Source organism: Cupressus sempervirens, chromosome 8 (genome assembly GCF_028749045.1).
Source record: "Cupressus sempervirens isolate cs-2001-9-10 chromosome 8, ASM2874904v1, whole genome shotgun sequence".
NCBI classification, from domain to species: Eukaryota; Viridiplantae; Streptophyta; class Pinopsida; order Cupressales; family Cupressaceae; genus Cupressus; species Cupressus sempervirens.
In genome coordinates this window covers 36349512-36370717 of record NC_143125.1, presented here as the reverse complement: position 1 = coordinate 36370717, position 21206 = coordinate 36349512, and positions in this window count along the sequence as shown.

The window sequence follows — 21206 nt, the reverse complement described above, 5'->3', positions numbered from 1 at the left end:
TAAACACTAAGAGCCTCTTTGGCATTCAAAGAGACCTTCCTTCTCATCTCCTCAGAAAGTAGAGAACCAAAAATTTCCTCCATCTTTAAGAGAACTAAAGTGCTCCCAATGGCCATGAAAAGGTTGTCCCATGAGTTTGGCAATGGATATAACAAGATTTGGCACCTTTCTTCTTCATCCATTAACACCCCAACTATGGTCAACTGAGTCACCAGCATATTAAAACTTTCAAGATGCTCCACCTTCTTCCATTCTCAAGGAATAAAACTTCTTCCTCAAGAAAATATTGTTCACAAGTGATTTCACTGATATATCTCACTTAGCTTCTCTGAAAGCTTCTTCATGGTAGGTTCTTCATAGATATTAATCAAAATCGAGTCTACAAGACACAATCTGATGAGACCTTTAGCTTTTTTTTCTATCACATCATACTATGTGGCTAAAGTTAGATCTATGGGCCTTAGCTTATTTTCATCAACTGCATCCCATAGATCCTGATCAATCAATAGATCTTCCATCTTCAACTTCCACATCTCAAGGTTTCTGCTAGAAAAATTCTCTACATAAATCCTTCCTGATATGCTTTCCATCTTTACAATCCTACAAAATAGAAATGAAAACCTCTATACAAGGTCCTACTCAAACCTTGATTAGCTCAAAAAACCTTGTACCCAACAAATAGAACCAAAATTAGCTAGGTTCTGATACCACTTGTAAGGAAGCAAAAGTGCACAAAATCACTTATTAAACTAATCTTGAGAGGATGATTATGCAAATTCAACTAACTACTATAGAGATCTCAACAAATGTATAATAACATAATCAAAATAATAATGAACACATAACACAATGGTTACCATGGGGAAAACCTTCTAGGAGAAAAACCCTACCCTCCAAAACATGCATAATGTATTCTTAAATCAAGAAAATTACAATACAATTGCAATGCAAGTCCTTACAGGAGTGCATCACCACAACTCAAACTCAAACTCAGACTTAGAGAGACTGCCTCTAGCACCCAGTCTTGTAAACAAAACTCAATGATACAAACACTTTCCCATGCCCTCCTTTTATAGTGGTTTACAACTTGGAAACAATTTGTGGTTTTAAAAAATGATGGGCCAGAGCTATGGGCAAAACAACCATGCCACGTGTTACTCACTTATCATTTGTAACTCAAAGAATGATATTTTTGTCCATTATTTTCTTGTCTAGTTTAGACCCCGATAAATGTCATATAATGAGTTGTTTATACTCTAAAAATAGCCCTCCTATATTTTACTAGGGACAAGACACATTTTTAACAACTCATAGACCTTTTTCCAACTCATAAACATGTTGAAAACTACCACAAACAAATTCTAGAATTTTTTGAAAAAATGTTGCAAGGTTGAGACACAATTCTCAACAAATCTTGGTCCAAATCGACTCTAGAAAAACTATCAAGACCCAAAATGGTACAGTCTATGGGGGAAGGTTCATCAAGTGTCAATTGGGAGATAGAGGAATATCGATGTGTTCTCCCCTGCAAATAAAGAGTGGAAAATTACAACCCAATGCAAGATTGTCTTAGGCTAGGTAGCCTGCCTATGGCCCTTATACCAAGAAACAACAATAGTTATCATGAGTGGGAAGGGAAGAGATAGAAACTAGAAACATAGTGTTGAGAAGATCAGAGGGATCATATGTAAATAATTTCCATTTAAAATTTTTTTGGCAACCCAATTCATTGGCCACTGTGATGTGGATAGGCAATTGTGAGGCCTCGAGAAGTAGGCTTGCTTCATCTAGAATCTTAGATACTTGCTCCATGTTTTAACACCTAGATTGGAAAACCAATTGGAAACTAAGTTCACTTCTCTATAAGAATGGGTAATTTTAAAACATTTCAAACCTTGGAAGAAGCTTCAAGACCTCCTCCAATATATATTGCAATTCCCAATTCACTATCTTAATCAACATTAAAGATGATGTTATGATTTGGGAGTCCTTTTCTATAACCAAATTGAAGATGCCAATGGATAGAGCTAGCTTCAACCCTTTGAATATGACAATAGCCTACACAATATTGTTTAAGCCATCAAGGATTCTTCCATACATAGTTTGTAAAACATAGCTTCTATGTGTTCTCACCACTACACCAAACCTAATCTACTTGGGTTTCCTTTTGATGCTCCATCAAAGTTCATCATTACAAGGGAGGTGAGGAGGTGGAGGTTCAACTTCATAAATTTCCTAACTTCATTTAATGGTTGTCTCCTAATTAAGACCCTTTTAAATGGGATTTCTGCCAACTTCCAATTATTTAAAATGAAGCTATCACAGGAAGTATAGGTGAAAGATAATAATTGTGTTCTCATGTTGTAAGTGGCAGTAGTTTCTAAGATGAAGATTTCTATTTTCTCATAGGCCTTGTTGGTTTCCAAATTCTTTCATTTCTTTTCCACCAAAGTCCCCAAGTTACAATAGATGGTACTATTCTCTATATTTCCATAAAAAATAAGCCTATAATTAACACTAGTCAGCATTCTAGTAACTAGTTGAGGGTCAAAGAAAAGGGGCCTTCCCAGCCTAGTTTCCCCATGATCCAGTTCCAACATACCTGAGAGAATGTGCATTAAATGATTATAATCCTCCAAATGTTTCTCACACAAGACATGAAAATATGTCTACTATGCCCAACTTGTAGAATCTCTCACTTGTAAAGATCCTATGTTGTAAGGCTAACCAAAAAAATACTCCCTCTTTTGGAAGCACCACATCATGCCAGTTGAAAGAGAATTTCCTCTTTCCCTACTAGTTAGCCTTCCTTTATTGAGTGTCTACCATTAGAAGCTTTTTCCTATATTAACCCGTCCTCACCTAGACATTAATTACTATGCAACATTCACTATTGTACCATATTGGTTAATGTCCTCTTTTCTTCATTCAAGATATGAATGAAATATATCTTGTATCCCTTGGCTCCTTTTTTGTGAATTGTAAACTAAGTATATTTGATTAATAGAAAAGGTAACTATTCATCAAAAATATATTTCCTTCCAAGTTACTCTTTTCAGCCCATCATGAGCTTGGATAGTAAAGAAGGCACTCACACTTGGACCCCACAACTATTCTAGAATGTCTTTTGTACAGGGGATATTTCAAATCAGGGAAATTAAAGGGAGAGTATTCCACAATTTATACCAAAAGGATGCATTGTTCCCTAATTTTATCATCTATGATAAATGTGGCATGATAACCTCCCTACTTAGAACCTCAAATAAGGAATGGATTGTTAGAGATCGATTATCATAAAAATAAACACGGCACGAGAATCTAGCTTCTACTGGTCTGATGAATTGAGCCATTAAGGATTCCACAACATTAGTAGAAATGATTACATACTACAATAGTGACTAGTATCATCATTGAGATCAATCATACAAAGGAGGATATAGATATTTTAGATTCAAAAAATACAGAGACTTACCCTTCCCCTCATTCTACTATGGTTCAGAAAGGCTTTAATTTTTAATTATGGTGTTTATTATAATCAAGGAGAGTCAATCATTATGAAGAGGAGAAAGAGACAAAATTACAGAAGGGAATAATATACATGAGTGATCAAAACTAGATTGATATCCATTCAAATCTAGTGATTATATATTTCCTCTTGTTAGCAAAAAGAATGAGTAAGCAAATTGAATTTGATAAACTTGTACAAAAGGCTTGAACTACAAAGAGAGAGAGATTATAATCCTCTCACAACTCATATTTTAACTTTTGAAATTATCACTCACTTCTTGCCACTTGTAATTTTACCAAATTTATTTTATCCTTTATTAAATCAAATCAAATCACTTTCCTTGTAAGCATTATTGATGAGCGGTTAATAAGGTAATGATTTTTGTTGCATGATTAAGGGTAGTTTTAGTATTAAGAGTTTAAAAAGATACTCACCACATCAACTCTTTTTCCATCAGTTTTGGCATAGTTTTTGTAACTACCTTGTGTGCAATGAGAATGTTTAGAGTACAAAACAATGCCTTATGGAAATATCACTATGCTACCTTTAACCAACATTTTCTAATGGGGAAAAGAGCTTGTTTGAGAATTAGCTTGATTTTATGAACTTTCTGATGTTGTTTCTATGGCTACTTTGGTTTTCTTCCTATTGTACAAATGTGTCACAATGATTGATTATTGAGCTTTCTAGTGGCTAGTGATATGGATCCCAAAGAAGGAATTGATAAGTTGATGGAAACTAAGTTTTGGCATGGTAAAAGATCAATAAATCTTGGGCAAGTTAGCTAGGAAAATCTAGAGGAGATTGGGAACTAAGAATGGAATTCAACATATTCAACAAGCTACCAGGTTCCTTATATTTAGTTAATTTTTTCTTTATGTGAACTTGGAAATTATATAGTAGTGCTTGCTATTTGTGATTTAAACTTGGTAATTATATAGTAGTGCTTGTGTTGTATCTTACAGTAGTAATCTGATGTTGCACAATATTACAAAACCCCATTTCTTCATTCATATGAAACCATAGTTACTTATTGAATGTGCATCTAAATTTAATCTTTTTGTTCTTAGCTTGACTTCTTTCAAAATGCTTGTCTTTTTCTATTGAGGAATTTACTAGGTTGGAAATACAGTGCAGTTATTAGTGATTATGCTCTTTGCATCTTTAAATGTTGCATCATAATTTCTTCTAGAAGATCTTTTGGGGAAGCTTTTGAGTATAGGTAGGTTCATAAGCCCTCTTAAGTTTACTTAAATCTCTTAAAAAAATTCATCTTTGAGCATTTCCAACTATCGATTTCTATAAAAATTTCACATTGCCAAGAAAAGCTAGGAAATGCACTATTCCAGTTGGAAAAACAAACTTAAAGTTTTGCTAGTTTTTCTATGCTAAAAGTTATAGAATCTATTTAGATTGGCATAGGGGTTAGATGTTAAACCAAAACTTTTAATGGTTGATAGATGTTGAAACACATTGAAGTCTTCACAATTTGAAGTGATTTTCCTTTTAATTTCTTCTTGTATTTACAAGTGTAAACATTAGATATCATGACTTTTCCTTCCTTATCATACATGATTAACCTTTTTTCCATCCTTATTTCCAAGGAAACATGTTTATTTGTTGTTATGGAATTCTTGATAAGTATGAAATTAAAATCTCAAATGTCTAGAGATGTTTCTCTTTTTCTCCCTCATTCAACAACTATGGTTTGAAATTTTGGTTTGCATAATATTATGTTTTGTTTCCCATTTTCCATTCCAAGGAGCACTAACTTAACATGAATTAATATATAATGATTGTCACTTTAATTAAATTAAAAATCTAAACTGTTACTTAATGCAATGAAGACAAAGAAGAGAATTAAATATCGAAAATAAATATCAAATTTATGAATTAGTATTTATTAATCTATTTTTAGTGGAATTGAATAGCTTAGTTGCAGTTAGATATACACTATTAGAAAAGTAATTGGCTAAGCTAGTATAGATCAATCAGTTTTATACAAAGGTACTTGAATGTTTAACAATTTCAGCCTAGTTGTAACACTATAAGCAATGTGTCCTTATAATTTCTATTGGTTATATCTTCTTACTTCTATGATGTTGAACTATGATAAATGTTGTTGAGTGATCATTATCTTTTGAATTTTGATTTAGTTCGGTGCCTACCACTAGTAAGATTAGTGAGATGATATTACTTATTTTTGCAAACTAAACTTTCATGGAGAGTGAGATTGTTCTTATCTTTATACTATATTTACAATGGGCATCTTGATCTATATGTAGTGCATGATTAGTTGGACGTTGGTTTAAGCATAGTTAGTGTTTCATGCACCTTGAAGTACTTTTCTTATCATACATTTCTGGAATAAAATAATGCTACTCAATTATCTCTTATCTTTATCTATAATAGAGATTGTCTATCATAAGAATGTGTCATATTATCTTTTCTAAGAGAAAGACTAAATTGGAAGGGTATGGAATATGCGCATATTCCCCTATTGTTGTAAATATCACTATATACACATGTTGGGAGTTGATTATTTCCATGAAGTGGCTTTGACTAGAAAGTAAATACATTTTTATTTCTTTTATATATGTATCTTGTGTAACACCATTTTATGATATCACACCAAGATATGATGCTATATTTGGAATACTGTTCAATGGAGAATGAGTGTCATTCATACTAGAGAGGAGAAATGTTGTATTTTATACAAACAATCCCATTACTCTCCTCTTAGTTTTGCTTGTTTAGTCTTCCTCAATGTTAGGCTAGGTATCTTTTATCTCAAGAAAGATTCTGGGGAATCCTAATAGCTTCATGGTAGGGTGGTAAAGTACTCCTACAATATCCTTGCCCTTATGTTCTTAGATAGGTTCTGGAGCTTCTGTCAAAATGGTCAACATAATCAGTACCTCTTAGTATTTTGGTAACTAAATTATGGTTTTTTTTAGATTGAACATATATTTATATGTATTATTTTTGTTAAATTTAATGATAATTAATCAACTAATGTTGACTAGTCAATATTCAAATAATTTTGAGTCTCCTTGGCTTTCACATATTATGGGGATTGATGACATGGCACTAGTTTTATGGGGACAATCTTTACATATGCCATCAGAGCTCTTGACACTAGGGCCTTGAGTTCACTATGCTAGACACACAATTGTAATTCAACTAGCTTAATTTATGTTATATGAGTTGATGACATGGGTTGCATGGTGTGTCTTCAAGTTATGAGTAGTTTGACATAGAAGGTGTTAAAATTCTTTAGAATAAGGGGGGGGGGGGGGGGTGTTGAATCAGTTATTCAAGGTCCAAATGCCCTAATAATACTTTTTCACTACTTTTAATGAATCCATACACTTTTCATCCATCCAAACTTAAATCAACCATATTAACAAGTTACAGTAAATCAACATGCAGAGATAAAACATGCAAGATCAACACATGACACAGTGATTTACGTGGAAACCCAATTTGGGAAAAACCACCAGTAACATGCTACTTGATTTTCACTCTTCTAAACTGATGCCTTGTTAAAAGCCTACCCTATTAAATGCTTACTAAATGTGACCTTGTTAGAGGATTTCACCAAACTGTTAGGAATGGGCCTGGTTAAAGGACTTCTGAACATTCACTTGGAATGTCACCCTGTTAAAGGATTTACCTCATGGCTATTAAACCAACCTAAGTCCATAGGATTTAAACTAACTGTTACAATTGCTAGAGAGTAATGATAATGAATTTTTGATTTGATATAACTTACAACATACTTCACAGATTTTAGATCACACTTTTAGTTGAATCATTTTGCTTGGCTTTAATCACTTCAGCTCTGACTGCTTGTCTTCCTCTCAAGCTTCGTTTCCTTGAGCCTTCTTACTCATCATACCAATGCATCCATATCTAGGGTCTTCTTATTGAAAAAATTAACTATGCTCTCTTTCTCCTTAGCACCTCCTTCAACACTTTATGCTTTCATGCTTGACCACCTCTCTCCTTTTCTTCATGAACTTATGACTCCTCAAATAGAAATTTGATTTTCCCTTTCCACTCAATTCTCCCTCTCCAATTTTAGAGTTTCAAATGGATTAGGTAGGATATAATGTATCTACCCCATATCTTGCTCTTAGCTAGAAACTTTGTCAGTTGTATCTTTAAAAATGTTCTACATGGTGTTTTGTGCCACCAACTCATCATTCTTATCTTCCATTTAATTCATAAACTTTTAGATAACAACCTCGTCGGCTTAGATCTGGGAAATCTTTAATTTTCAAAATAATGTAGCAACTTGACACTATTAGTTTACTGATGCTCGACACCTCTGTGTTACTTGGCACTATTGGTTTACTGGTGCTCAGCACCTTTGTGTTACTTGGCACTTGTATCTGCTCGGTACTTGTATTTTCTCGGCACTTGTATCTGCTCAGCATTTGTATTTGCTCGACACTTGAAGTTGAACTTGCTCAGCTTCAACTAGGAATCTATTCAACACCTACTAACTTTCTCGATGTCCTCTCTCTAATGAACTTAGTTGGGCTTTACAAAAGACTTAGCTAAAACCTTACATCTTTGATATGTTTCAGTGTGCCCATTCTCTATGTCTTATAGTATGTCATCAAATACACTTTTTCATCAATGGCTTAGTTGATCCTTGTACTTCACTACAAAATCATAACTTCAACCTTTCTCTTGGTGTTCTACTTACATCTTATTGATTGTCTCCTCCTTTTCAATCAACTAATTGATAGTATTTGGATCACTAAAGCAATTGTCATTCCTGCAAGTAGCAAGTTTGACATCAATGACAAAAAAATGATTGAGAACAATCTTATACAGTTCCATATACAATTTCTCTCATGATTTTGTCAATCATTTCAAACAATTTCCCTCTTTGGCATTGATGGCAAACCAAACTGATCAATTGATCAACTTAGTTACCACCAAAGATTGCATATGTTATTTACTACTTTTCTTTGCTGCTGCATCTTTACTACTGATCTCATATATCTCCCTCTTGCTTTGTATTGATCAAGTTTCTGCATATTTCTCCATCTTTGACATAAATGCCAAAGATATAGCATCTTTATCATGCAAAATATAAGCTTTGGCTTATTGATGTCTTCTCCCTTTGTCACCATTCTTGTGACTGATTTGGAGTTTTTGATCCTGCTATTATCCTTTGCATCATTCTTCTGATGTTTCAATGATTTATTGATGTTGATACAATGCAGCTTCCTTGTTATTTTATACTACTTGAGTGAGGGGTATTACCCCCAACTTGCCTCTGAGATATTCATAAGCATCCTTGGGCAATGGTTTGGTGAAGATATTTGCAGTTTGTTCCTTTGTGTGAATGTATTCCAACTTCACTTGTTTGTCTTCTACCAATTCTTTGACATAGTGATACTTGATTGCGATGTTCTTGGTTTTTGCATGCATTACTAGATTTTTGGATATTTTTATAGCACTTTTGTTATCACAATACAATATCACCGATTTTGTTACCTCTTCTTTCATTCCTTTCAATAGATGTGTGAGCCGCACAATGTTTGTGCAATTGACTACTGCTGCCACATATTCTGATTCTGCAATGGACTGAGATGTGCATGTTTGTTTCTTGCTAGTCCAGGTAACTAGACTTTTGCCTAAAAATAATGCACCTCCACTTGTGCTTTTTCTATCATCAATGTTGCCTCCCCAATCTACATCTGTATATGCATTGAGCTCAAACTTTCCATTCTTTTTGTAGTATAGACCAAAGTTATCAGTTCCTTTAAGATACCTCATTATTCTTTTTACTGCTATGAGATGATTTTCTTTAGGATTAGCAAAGAATCTAGCCACTATTCCAACTATTAATGCTATGTCTAGTCTACTATGTACAACATATTGTAGTTTTCCAATCACAGATCTATACATTGCTTGATTGACTTCAGCTGATTCATCATTTTTGGATAGCTTATTTCCTGTTGCCATTGGTGTGCTAACTAGTTTGGACTTCTCCAATCCAAACGTTTTAAGAATCTCTTTGATGTACTTTGATCGTGTCACAAATATACCATGTTTGAGTTGATGTACTTGCAATCCAACAAAAAATTTGATCTCACTAAACATAGACATCTCAAATTCATGTTTCATTTTGTCAGCAAAGCCTTTGCAAAGTACTTCCTTTCCTCCAAACACTATGTCATCCACAAAGATTTTAGATACAATAATATCCTTATCTTCTTTTGCTTTGATGTACGTGTTGTTGTTATCATTAGTTCTTTCAAATCCTATTTGCACTAGATACTTGTGGAGTCTCTCATACCATGCTCTAGGTGCTTGTTTCAAACCATAGAGTGCTTTATGTAGCTTACAAACCATATCCTTGTTGTTCTCATCAACAAATCCTTCTGGTTGTTCAATGTAGACTTCTTCTTCTAGTATACCATTTTAAAAAGCAGACTTTACATCCATCTGATAGACTTTAAAATCTTTATATTCATCATATGCAAGTAAATTTCTTACTCCTTCCATTCTAGCAATAGGGGCAAATGTTTCCCTATAGTCTAGTCCTTCTTCTTGAGCATAACCCTTGCATACTAGTCTAGCTTTATTTTTGGTAATCTCACCATTCTCATCTAGCTTGTTTCTGAATACCCACTTGGTGCCAATTACATTCTTGTCAACTGGTCTGGGAACCAAACTCCAAGTTTTATTTTTCTTTATTTGATCAATCTCTTCTTCCATAGCTTTGTACCAGTCATCATCTTGTAATGCACCATATACTGTCTTAGGTTCAAGTTTTCTGATCAGACATGATTCATGTCTCTGTCTATTCTTTGTCATTGGTCTTGCATCTTTGTCACCAATTATCTATTCAGCAGGGTGATGTCTTTTTACATATTTGGATAATCTTGGCTCTGTCCTTGTTTCCATGTTTGATCTTTCTAATTCAGGATTGCTATGCACTTCATTGTTAGGATGTTCTCCATCTATTTCATGTGTACTATTTTCAAACTCAGATTGTGCACTTTCTTCATTCTACAACTCGGCTTTTGAATGCAACTTGACATTCACTAGTTGTGACTCAGCTGAAACTAAAATTTGTTGTTGAGTTTCAATTTGATTGAAATTATCCTCGTCAACAGACATTCCATCATAAGAATACACAAAAGTTCTGTACTCTTCCATTTTCTTTGGTTCTTCAACTTGGACTTCTATGTGCTCATCAAAGTTTACATTTGCACTTTCCACAATTTTGTTAGTGTTAGTATTCAAACACTTATATGCCTTACTTCTAGTGGAGTAACCAAGAAATATGCCTTCATCACTTTTTGCATCAAATTTTCCATTTCTAGTATCTTTAAGGATAAAGAATTTGCAATCAAATACTTTGAAATGTTTTACATTGGGTGAGTGACCATACCATAATTCAAAAGGTGTTGTATTTTTACCTTTCTTGACTTGTACTCAGTTCAATGTATGAACAGCTACACTTATAGCTTCTCTCCAGTATTTTAGAGCAATAGTCTTTTCCATCATTAATGTTCTAGCATAGTCAATCACAGATCTATTCCTTCTTTTAGCAATTCTATTTTGTGGGGGAGTTCTAGGAGCTGATGTTTTTCTTTTGATTCCTCTATCATTACAAAATATCTCGAATTCATTTGATGTGAATTCACCACCTCTGTCTGATCTTAGGCATTTCAAGCTCCTTCCTATTTCCTTTTCAACTCTAGCCACATACCACTTAAACATTTGAAAAGCATTAGATTTTTGTTTTAAGAACATAACAGTCATCATCCTGGAATAGTCATCAACAAACAACATTATGTATTTATCTCCTCTATAGCTTTGTACTTCCATTGGACCACATAAGTCAGTATGAACTAACTCAAGTACTTCTTTAGATGTGTAGTTTTTGCTTTTGAAACTTGACTTTGTCGTCTTTCCTAGTTGACATTGTTTGCACATGATATTATTAGGCTTCTTCAATTTTGGTAAACCTCTGACTTTCTTCATTTTACTGATATTGACCAGATTTTCAAAGTTGACATGACATAGCCTTCTATGCCATAACCATTCATCATCAAATTTTGAAATAAAACAAGAAACATCATCCATATCAAGGTAAAATAGATTACTTCTTGTTTGATCTCATTTTCCTATCAATTTACCATCAGTATCATAAATTTTTGCAGTTTTGTTTCCAAATTCTACTTTGCACCCTACATTGTCTAACTGTGAGACACTCAACAAATTATAGTTTAATCCTTCAACATAGTATGCATTATCACATGAAATTTTCTTTGTGAGCTTAATGGAACCTTTTCCTTTTATTTGACATGGAGCATCATTACCAAATCTAACACTATTTCCATTATACTGAGTAAAGTTAACAAACTTACTTTTGTCTCCTGTCATGTGATGTAAGCATCCACTGTCTATGATCCACCTATCATTCTTGTTCATACATGTTACCAGTGTTGTAGGCTCTTCTTCATTAGATTGGTCCTTCATGGCTACATAAACAACTTCATCATCATTATCATCAGAATTTTCTTCAACAATATAACACTTCTTGCCTTTTTCTTTGTAATCTCTCTTGTCATCATCTCTTCTGAATTTGTTTTTGTTGCCTTCCTTATAATCCTTTTTCTGTGTACACCTGGCAGCAATATGACCTACTTCATTGCAATTGAAACAAATGATAGGCATCTTACCTTTGAATTTTCCTTTACCTCTGTGAAATCTTCTAGCAAGAAATGCTTCCAATTGTTCCACATCTTCCTCATCAGTGCTACTGTCACTGGATACATATTTCATTTTTCTTCCTTTCTTTGATTTCACTCGTTCAGCATCTTTCAGTGATAGCTTGGCCTTGAAAGCAGATTCAACATTCTCTGGTCTGTAGTTGTCAAAATTAGATAACTCAAATGCAGTGAGTCTACCCACTATACTTTCAAAACTTAGATTGTTTCCTGGTACACATCTTAGCACTCACCACTTCCTTTATTCTTGTGCTATATTGAGCAGCATTCTCATTTTCCTCCATTTTCATATCATCAAACTTCCCTCTGAGACTTTCTCTTTTTGCTCTTTGTACATTCTGATCTCCTCCATAGATGTTTGATAGGGCTTTTCACATTTTGAATGTAGTGTCACATCCTTTGATATCATCAAATTTAGCATACTTGAGTGCAGAGGCAATCTCCAACATTGTCTGATTGTGTTCTTGTTTGTTTCTCATATCTTCTTAGTAAGAGTACCAGTTGGATCAACATGTTTAGTGACAATTGAATTTTGGGCATAATCTTCTATGGATCCAAGATGTAATTTCATCAAACTTTGCCATGCAAAAAATTTGTCTTTGTTGAGCTTGGGAACTTCTCTCTTAGGCATTTTGATCTTTTCTGCTTATAGTCCTATTAAACTGAATCAATAGTTTAGCTCTGATACCAATCGTTATAATTCTTTAAAATAATTGAGAGGGGAGGGGGGTGAATCAGTTATTCAAGGTCCAAATTCCCTAATAGTAGTTTTTCACTACTTTTAATGAATCCATACACTTTTCATCCATCCAAACTTAAATCAACCATATTAGCAAGTTACAATAAATCAACATGCAGAGATAAAACATGCAAGATCAACACATGACACAATGATTTACGTGGAAACCCAATTTGTCAAAAACCACCAGTAACATGCTACTGGATTTTCACTCTTCTAAAGTGATGCCCTATTAAAAGCCTTGCCTACTAAAGGCTTACAACACACTATTAAATGTGACCTTATTAGAGGATTTCACCAAACTATTAGGAATGAGCCTGGTTAAAGGACTTCTGAACATTCACTTGGAATGTCACCCTGTTAAAGGATTTACCTCATGACTATTAAACCAACCTAAGTCCATAGGCTTTAAAATAATTGTTACAATTTCTAGAGAGTAATGATAATGACTTTTTGATCTGATATAACTTACAACATACTTCATAGATTTCAAATCACACTTTCAGTTCAATCATTTTGCTTGACTTTAATCACTTCAGCTCTAACTGTTTGTCTTCCTCTCAAGCTTTGTTTCTTTGAGTCTTCTTACTCATCATACCAATGCATCCATATCTAGGGTCTTCTTATTGAAATAGAGTAACTATGCTCTCTTTCTCCTTAGCACCTCCTTTAGCACTTTATGCTTTCATGATTGACCGCCTTTCTCCTTTTCTTCATGAACTTATGACTCCTTAAATATAAATCTGATTTGCCTTTTCCGCTCAATTCTCCCTCTCCAATTTTAGGGTTTTAAATGGATTAGTTAGGATACAATGTATCTACCCCATATCTGGCTCTTATCTAGAAACTTTGTTAGTTGTATCTTTAAAAATGTTCTACATGGTGTTTTGTGCCACCAACTCATTAGTCTTATCTTCCATTTAATTCAAAAACTTCTAGATAACAACCTTGTCGGCTTAGATCTGGTGAATCTTCAATTTTCAAAATAATGTAGCAACTCGACACTATTGGTTTACTAATGCTTGGCACCTCTGTGTTACTCGACACTATTGGTTTACTAGTACTCGGCACCTCTGTGTTACTCAGCACTTGTATCTGCTCGACACTTGTATTTGCTCAGTACTTGTATTTTCTCAGCACTTGTATTTGCTTGGCACTTGAAGTTGAACTTTCTCGACTTCAACTAGGAATTTGTTCAGCATGTACTTGCTTTCTTAGCATCCTCTCTCTAATGAACTTAGTTGGGCTTTACAAAAGACTTAGCTAAAACCTTACATCTTTGATATGTTTCAGTGTGCCCACTCTCTATGTCTTATAGTATGTCATCAAATACACTTTTTCATCAATGGCTTAGCTAATCCTTGTACTTCATTACAACATTATAACTTCAACCTTTCTCTTGGTGTTCTAGTTACATCTTATTGATTGCCTCCTCCTTTTCAATCAACTAATTGATAGTATTTGGATCACTAAAGCAATTGTCATTCCTGCAAGTAGCAAGTTTGACATCAATGACAAAAAAATGATTGAGAACAATCTTATATAGTTCCATATACAATTTCCCTCATGATCTTGTCAATCATTTCCAATAGAAGGATAAGATGCTCCTTGTGTATGTCAAGATTTTGGGTTGACATTGCATTCTTTTAGAGATTGTCAAAATGGAAAGTATATGGAGTGATTGGTGATTTTCATATCTCATATGATTATGAGTATATGTTGATTTAAATTACATGATGGTATAGTATGCATATTTCTATAATATACTTGAAGTATTTGTTTCTTTGCATGTATGATACAAGATGGGTGTGAATTTCTATTAAGTGTTGAGATAGTCAAATGAATATTGACTTGTGCACTAGGCAATGATGTTAGCCAAATCAAGATGTATAGAAAAGAAAAAGAAAATCTTTTATTGTGTAACTAACGTGCAATGCACATGTGGTGCAAGAATTATTTTTATGCTAAATTTATGTGATTCATTGAGTAACCTAGTGTGATAAGTAGGAAGAACATGGATTTCATTTGAAAAAGTATTGCATGTTCCCTTACGCATTTAGAAATGTGTGAATAGCAGGATAAATTGCATGCAATGCATGTGAAGTTTTGCTATCTTCTTAGTGGTCCTTGGACACAAGGTGTCGTTAAACATCTACTCACCCTTGGTGACTAGCAAGAGTCATTTTTCTTTATGTGAATTAGGGTTTTCATTTTATTATGTTCAATTTTAATGAACTTTGATGTGATGAGGGGCTAGCTTGAAAATTTTCCTTGTGACCACCTAGCAACATATTTCTTATGTGACATATCTATTGTGACTCTTGTTCACTTTTATTTTGTTGGTTTTATGCCTCCTTGGACTTTTATTTGAGGATTATGAATCTTGGTTTCCAGATTTCTTTGATTTTGAGTTGGCTAGGGTGTGTACTTTTATGATGCTAGTCTTGTGTTTTGAAGTGATGTCATCTATCATGTTTAGCATGGAGCAATGATAGGATGTATAAGGAAATAGATTGTGAAGAACATGTCATTCTTTCTTTTGTATTTTAAAAAATATATAAATTTTTGGGAATCTTACCTTCTAGTGTGGGTGTTGAATGTGGACACACAGGGAGGGGTAGAAGTGATGCTTTCTTTTTTCCCTCTACCTGCCAGTGTAATGTTGACGCTGAAAAAATGTTTTGGTCAAGCTATGTGCATATCTTTATTTGATATACTTGCCCATGTTTCATCTCCCTACCACATCCATGATTAGGGCTACTAGGACATTGTGGGAAGTAGTATGTGAATGCACAAACTTGGGTTGCAATTTTGTGGAAGTCAATTATGTGGAATGAGACCTCTTCAGAAATGGGCACCTATTTTTAAAAAATGGCCACTCATATTAGGCCTAGGTACTCAATCCTAAATTTAAAAAATGGACACGTATTTTTTAGAAAAATGAGTGGCCATTTTTAATTCAAAAAAATGGTACCTATTTTTGAAAAAATAAAAATAAAAATATTTTTTAAAGAAATGGGTACCCATGTTTTAATTTTAAAAAATGAGTACCTATTTCTTAAAAAAAAAATTATTTTTATTTTTGGGGGGATTTTAAATGTTGCTTTTAATTTTTCAAATTTTGAAAAAAAAATTATTTTTTTAGAAACATGTATCCATTTAAAAAAAGTATGTTTCATGGTTGCACCAGATACCTCCTTCTTTTTGCATTGTTGGGCATTGTCAGGTTGGGAATTCTATGTGTTAGGTAGTATTCTAAAGAAAGTACCTTTTGTAGTGTGTAGGCATTGCTAAGTTGAGAATTCTACATGTTAGGTAGGATCCCAAGGAAGGGCATTTTGTATTTTTTGGTCATTGCAAGGTTAGGTATTTTATGTGTTAGGTAGAATCCTAAGGAAGTATAATGAATTGATTGCCCTTAGTTTATATTCAGTTATTATTGCCGAACTCTTTTAGGCCAATTTATGCTTGATGATTAGTAGCATTATCTTCTAGATTATCAGTTATTGTTTTCATACTCAGTTGATTATGATGAGACTACTTGGTACCAATTACTTTATATATGTATGATTACACCTTGATGATGATTATTTATAGTGCTTTCAGTTATTTGATGATGTTAGTTAGATGGATTATTTAGATGTATTTTATTATGAATACTTACCACATACTACATGTGTATGGTGTGTGTATATGTTTTCTTTATGTATGACTTTTTTGATGTGGTTAAGGAAGGGAGTCATAGTCACCTGCTAGTCAGGATCTACATGATGCACCACTTCCTGCCATTGCCTATTTAGTTTAGAAAATATGTGTTTGTACATGCATGGATTTTATGCAGATTGTAGGTACTAGGTATCGACTTCCTTGAATAGCTAGGATGAGCATACCCTATCACAATATCTCAATGGTAAGAGAGGCGAGATAAATTCTTGAGTCCAAATCCTAACCTTTGAAACCATTTTTCCTAGAAAAATAGGACAAGTATCTGAGATGATCACCCTTCCAAATTCATCATATAAGGCAGATTCATGATTATAACCCTTGAGTTTGATCTTGTATATTGTATTTTATAATGGGTTTCTATATTTTGTCTTTTAGGTATTTGGTGATTTTTCTATTAATTAAGCCCAATTGAAAGATTAATTAATGATTTAATTTAATGGAAAATTATTAAGATAATTTAAGTATGTAATTATATTTAATTAATTAGAAAATTACTTAAATAAAAATAATTAAGTTTAAAGAGGAAATTATAGGTCTAATTTGAGAGCGTACTAATATTTAATTTATTTAATAATAATATATTTAGGAGACCATTTTTAAAAATATGCTAAATATCATCATTACTTAAGTCAATAAATATCATATTAAAAACACTTCAAAAATTATTAAGAGAGAGTAAACAAAGTTTATTTTAATTAAATTGCATAAAGCTTATGCATGAGATTAAAATACAATAAAATAATTAAAAGATAAAGAAAATAAATTTAATAAAGATATTTCATATTGCAAAAAGTGTGCATGAAAACATAAAAGAAAATTTAATAAAGAGTTAAAGGGTGGTGATCAAGGAGTTCCCTCAGGTGATCGCATAATTAGTGCCCTGAATTTAGGAGAGAACTCCTTATCAGCAATTGAGGGTTCATTTTCTAGTGATCGGGATTTTTGGAGAAGGAAATTTTTATTGAGAAATTTTTGAGAGAAAAGAGAATTCTCTCACAATCTTCAAGTGGTTGCATATTAGCATCACACTCATGTAGGGTCTTGTGTTTCATTCTCTTAATGAATTATGTAATTTGATATTCCTATCTACATCATGTTTATGGAATCTATTTTCCAAATTTCATTTTTATGAATCTTTCAATCTTTCATTCTAAATCTATTGATATTTGTATCGAATTCCATCTATATATCAAGATTGAAAAGCAATTAGAAACCCTCGTTCTATAGATTAAAGAAATTAGTATTTTAACCAGGAAGGGTCTGAAATGAAATCAATATTTTAGAATATAAATTTGATAGGTTTGTCATATTTTCCCTATCAGAGTATTAGTAGAACTCTTATATATATATATATATATATATATAACATTTTGGGGGGAGGATTACTTTAAAATAATTTTTATTAAAATTAAAAAAAGTTAAATTAATTAAAATTAATTTAAAAATATATATATTAAGTTTTTAGTGGGTAGGCCACCAACCCCCCATCCACCATCCTTTCCTTTTAATGGCAACAAACAATGTTTTTGTGCATAGCAGCATTCCTGTATATAGCAGTAGCATGAAGAACTAATGTCTACAATAGCAAGGCTGCTATAGCAGCTAAGCTACCTAGGGCAGTATCCCTTGAGGCTGGTTGGCGGGCCTAAAATGTATTCATTATATGCAATTTCTTTTTTTAAATTATTTTTATTAATTATAAATTTTATTATTATTTATTAATAGTTTTTATTAATTATTAATTTAATTAAAGATTAATAAATTATTAATATAGTTTTTATAAAAAATTATTAAATTAATTTAATTAATTTAGTTTAAATTAAATTTTGTTTTATTAAGTAATAATAAAATATTAATTAATAACATTTAGAATATTTATTGGTATTATTATCTAATAATCTTGGTTATTAATAAAATCACAGTAATTTTATTTAATGATTAATAATTATTATTTTAATAATTTATTAGAGATAATTATTTTTAAAACCATTTGATGATATTTAATTATAATCTTTGTAATCTCATAAGATAAGCATAACTGCGTCTTTTGTTCAAATATGAGAATGGATTAAGTTGTAAGGGTAAAATGTAAACCTCATATATTCAAAAATATACATTGAAATGAAAACTTAAAACTTACTGTTAACTCAAACTATGTGTTTTTAAAATCAAACAAAACTATGAAACCTACACTGTTAATTATGTGTTGTCTTATGTTTTGGGTTTGGGTTGACTAGAGTGTTGACCAATCTTAGGATGTCTACCAGAGGTTTGAAAGTTCTATGTTTGTGATGTCATGATGATGATTTGGTCCCAATATTTTTAAACTCAACCATGGAAATGTTTCTGGTATGCTCTATGATGAGTTTGGGATTATTGTTTGGTATTGCTTTCAGAGTTCTTGTGTGAAATTGAGATGGATTGTATGACCTATTTGACTTAACCTTTGAGTCTTTAAATGTTATTTTTGGGATGCTTTCTAGTTGCTTATAAAGAACTAAGGTGTTATTGTGGATTATCTTTTGATGCTTTCCAGTCACTTGTATAGGACTGAGGTGAAAATTATGATTCTTTGATTTGTACTTTTATGAGCCTAGGGTACATAACGTGTATGTTAAGTTGGGAAGTGGCTTGCAATGAAGGCCAGGGTCCAAAGTGACTTCTCGAGTAACCCATTATAAGTAGTTAATAAGTGAAAACACCACTAAATGAGAGTAAAATAAACCTAATAAGAGTCTTTTCTTTCCTCACCCATGCCTCAAGTGCTAGTATAGACTAGGATGGGAGTGGAGAGGATGCTTGGTTGCGACGTTGCATCGTTAGTATGCCTTGTTAGTATGAAAGGATACTAGTGCCACATAGAGTCACTAGGGGGCCAAAGGATCAAAATACTAGTTGGGTAACCCTAGAGTTGGTTTGTGTGATGATACTTTCCCACTAGCAGTATAGATTTCCGATGTGTCTTTGTTTGCCTCTAGGTCTAGATGTCGTATTATTTTGGAACCTTTGAGTTAGATTACTTTTAGGGTTTCCCTTGACTTAGATATTAATTTTGATTTTGGGTTTGATATCCTGCTTCAGACTTGAGACTATCTCCTCAGTGTGGTGTGAGTGGACCTTTTTGGGTTAGTACAAGGTCGAGTGGTAGTTTTTTTTACTTTTGCCATTGAGATTCGTCCATTGATGTCGTGGCTGAAGTTCCTTGTCTGCATCTCCTTTCATTCTATCTTTGTGTATTATGATGGAAGGTTATCTCTTATGATGAATGAATTCACTTATTGTATTGTAATTTTTTTCATTAATCTGAAAGGGATGATATAATCTATTCCATAAATGTATATTCTTTAGCCCTCTCATACCTTGTGATATGTACAGTGGATGATTGTGCATTTTAAATCTATTGCCAAGTGACATTCAGAACAAATGTATATTTCTTAAATGGTATGGACTTGTAATTATACTTTCATGTGAACGTGTTAATTATCACACTTAGTATTATTTAAATTTAAATGTGACTCAACATCTTGGGATCCTTAAAGAATGTAATCTATAATGTTTTCTTATGTATGATTGTATGTTATTGCTTCCCCTACTTTATGAGTGTTGTGCATGTTATTCTTTAAAATTAAAAAAGTGTTTAGCAAACTTAGTAAAGCTTTAGGTTAGTTCTTTTGGATCCCTTGGTGAGGCATCACATGTATGGTTTCATGGCTAGACACAAAAGAACCTCAACCATATTTAATGTGATGATTGAATGACGTGAATGCCATACATCATGACTTGTGTTTATATGTTAGTTAGGCACATTGTGGTGACAAGATGGGCTTGAGGGCCTAGGTAATAGAATTGATAAAAATTGGATTTACCATTCCTTGCAAATTATTGGTTAGCATACCTAGATGAATTACTTAATGGTGTGAATCATATGGTAGATGGTATTGCACTTTTATGATGTGCTTATTGTTGCTTGTCTGACATATAGGTTGACAATTTATATGATGCTCATTGAGGTATGATACTCTAGATTATACTTCATCTAATTATTAAATCATGCATTTTGGTGGATGGATGACATGTACATCAACATCCCAGTATAATTTCATGTGTTACATTATTAAATGGATAATTATTTGCTAAGCTTTGATTATGGTGAATGACATACTTTTTTGCTTGCTTATTTCTATATTCTTGCAATTGATGATGTGGAAATTTCTTAGTAGGACATGGTTCTTACATATGATGAAATAAAGTTTGACATGCTGGTTAACTTCTTGAGTATATTCATTTATGGCATATTCATTAGATGATATGTTGTCATTGACAATTTGATCAATAATTGGCTTATGAAATATTATTATTAATGTGTCTATCATTTCAAAATGTAAATTGGAAACAAGAATGAAGTTGCATAATTAATTAGAATATATTTTATCTACTTGTTCAATCAACTATGTATATTTAATTT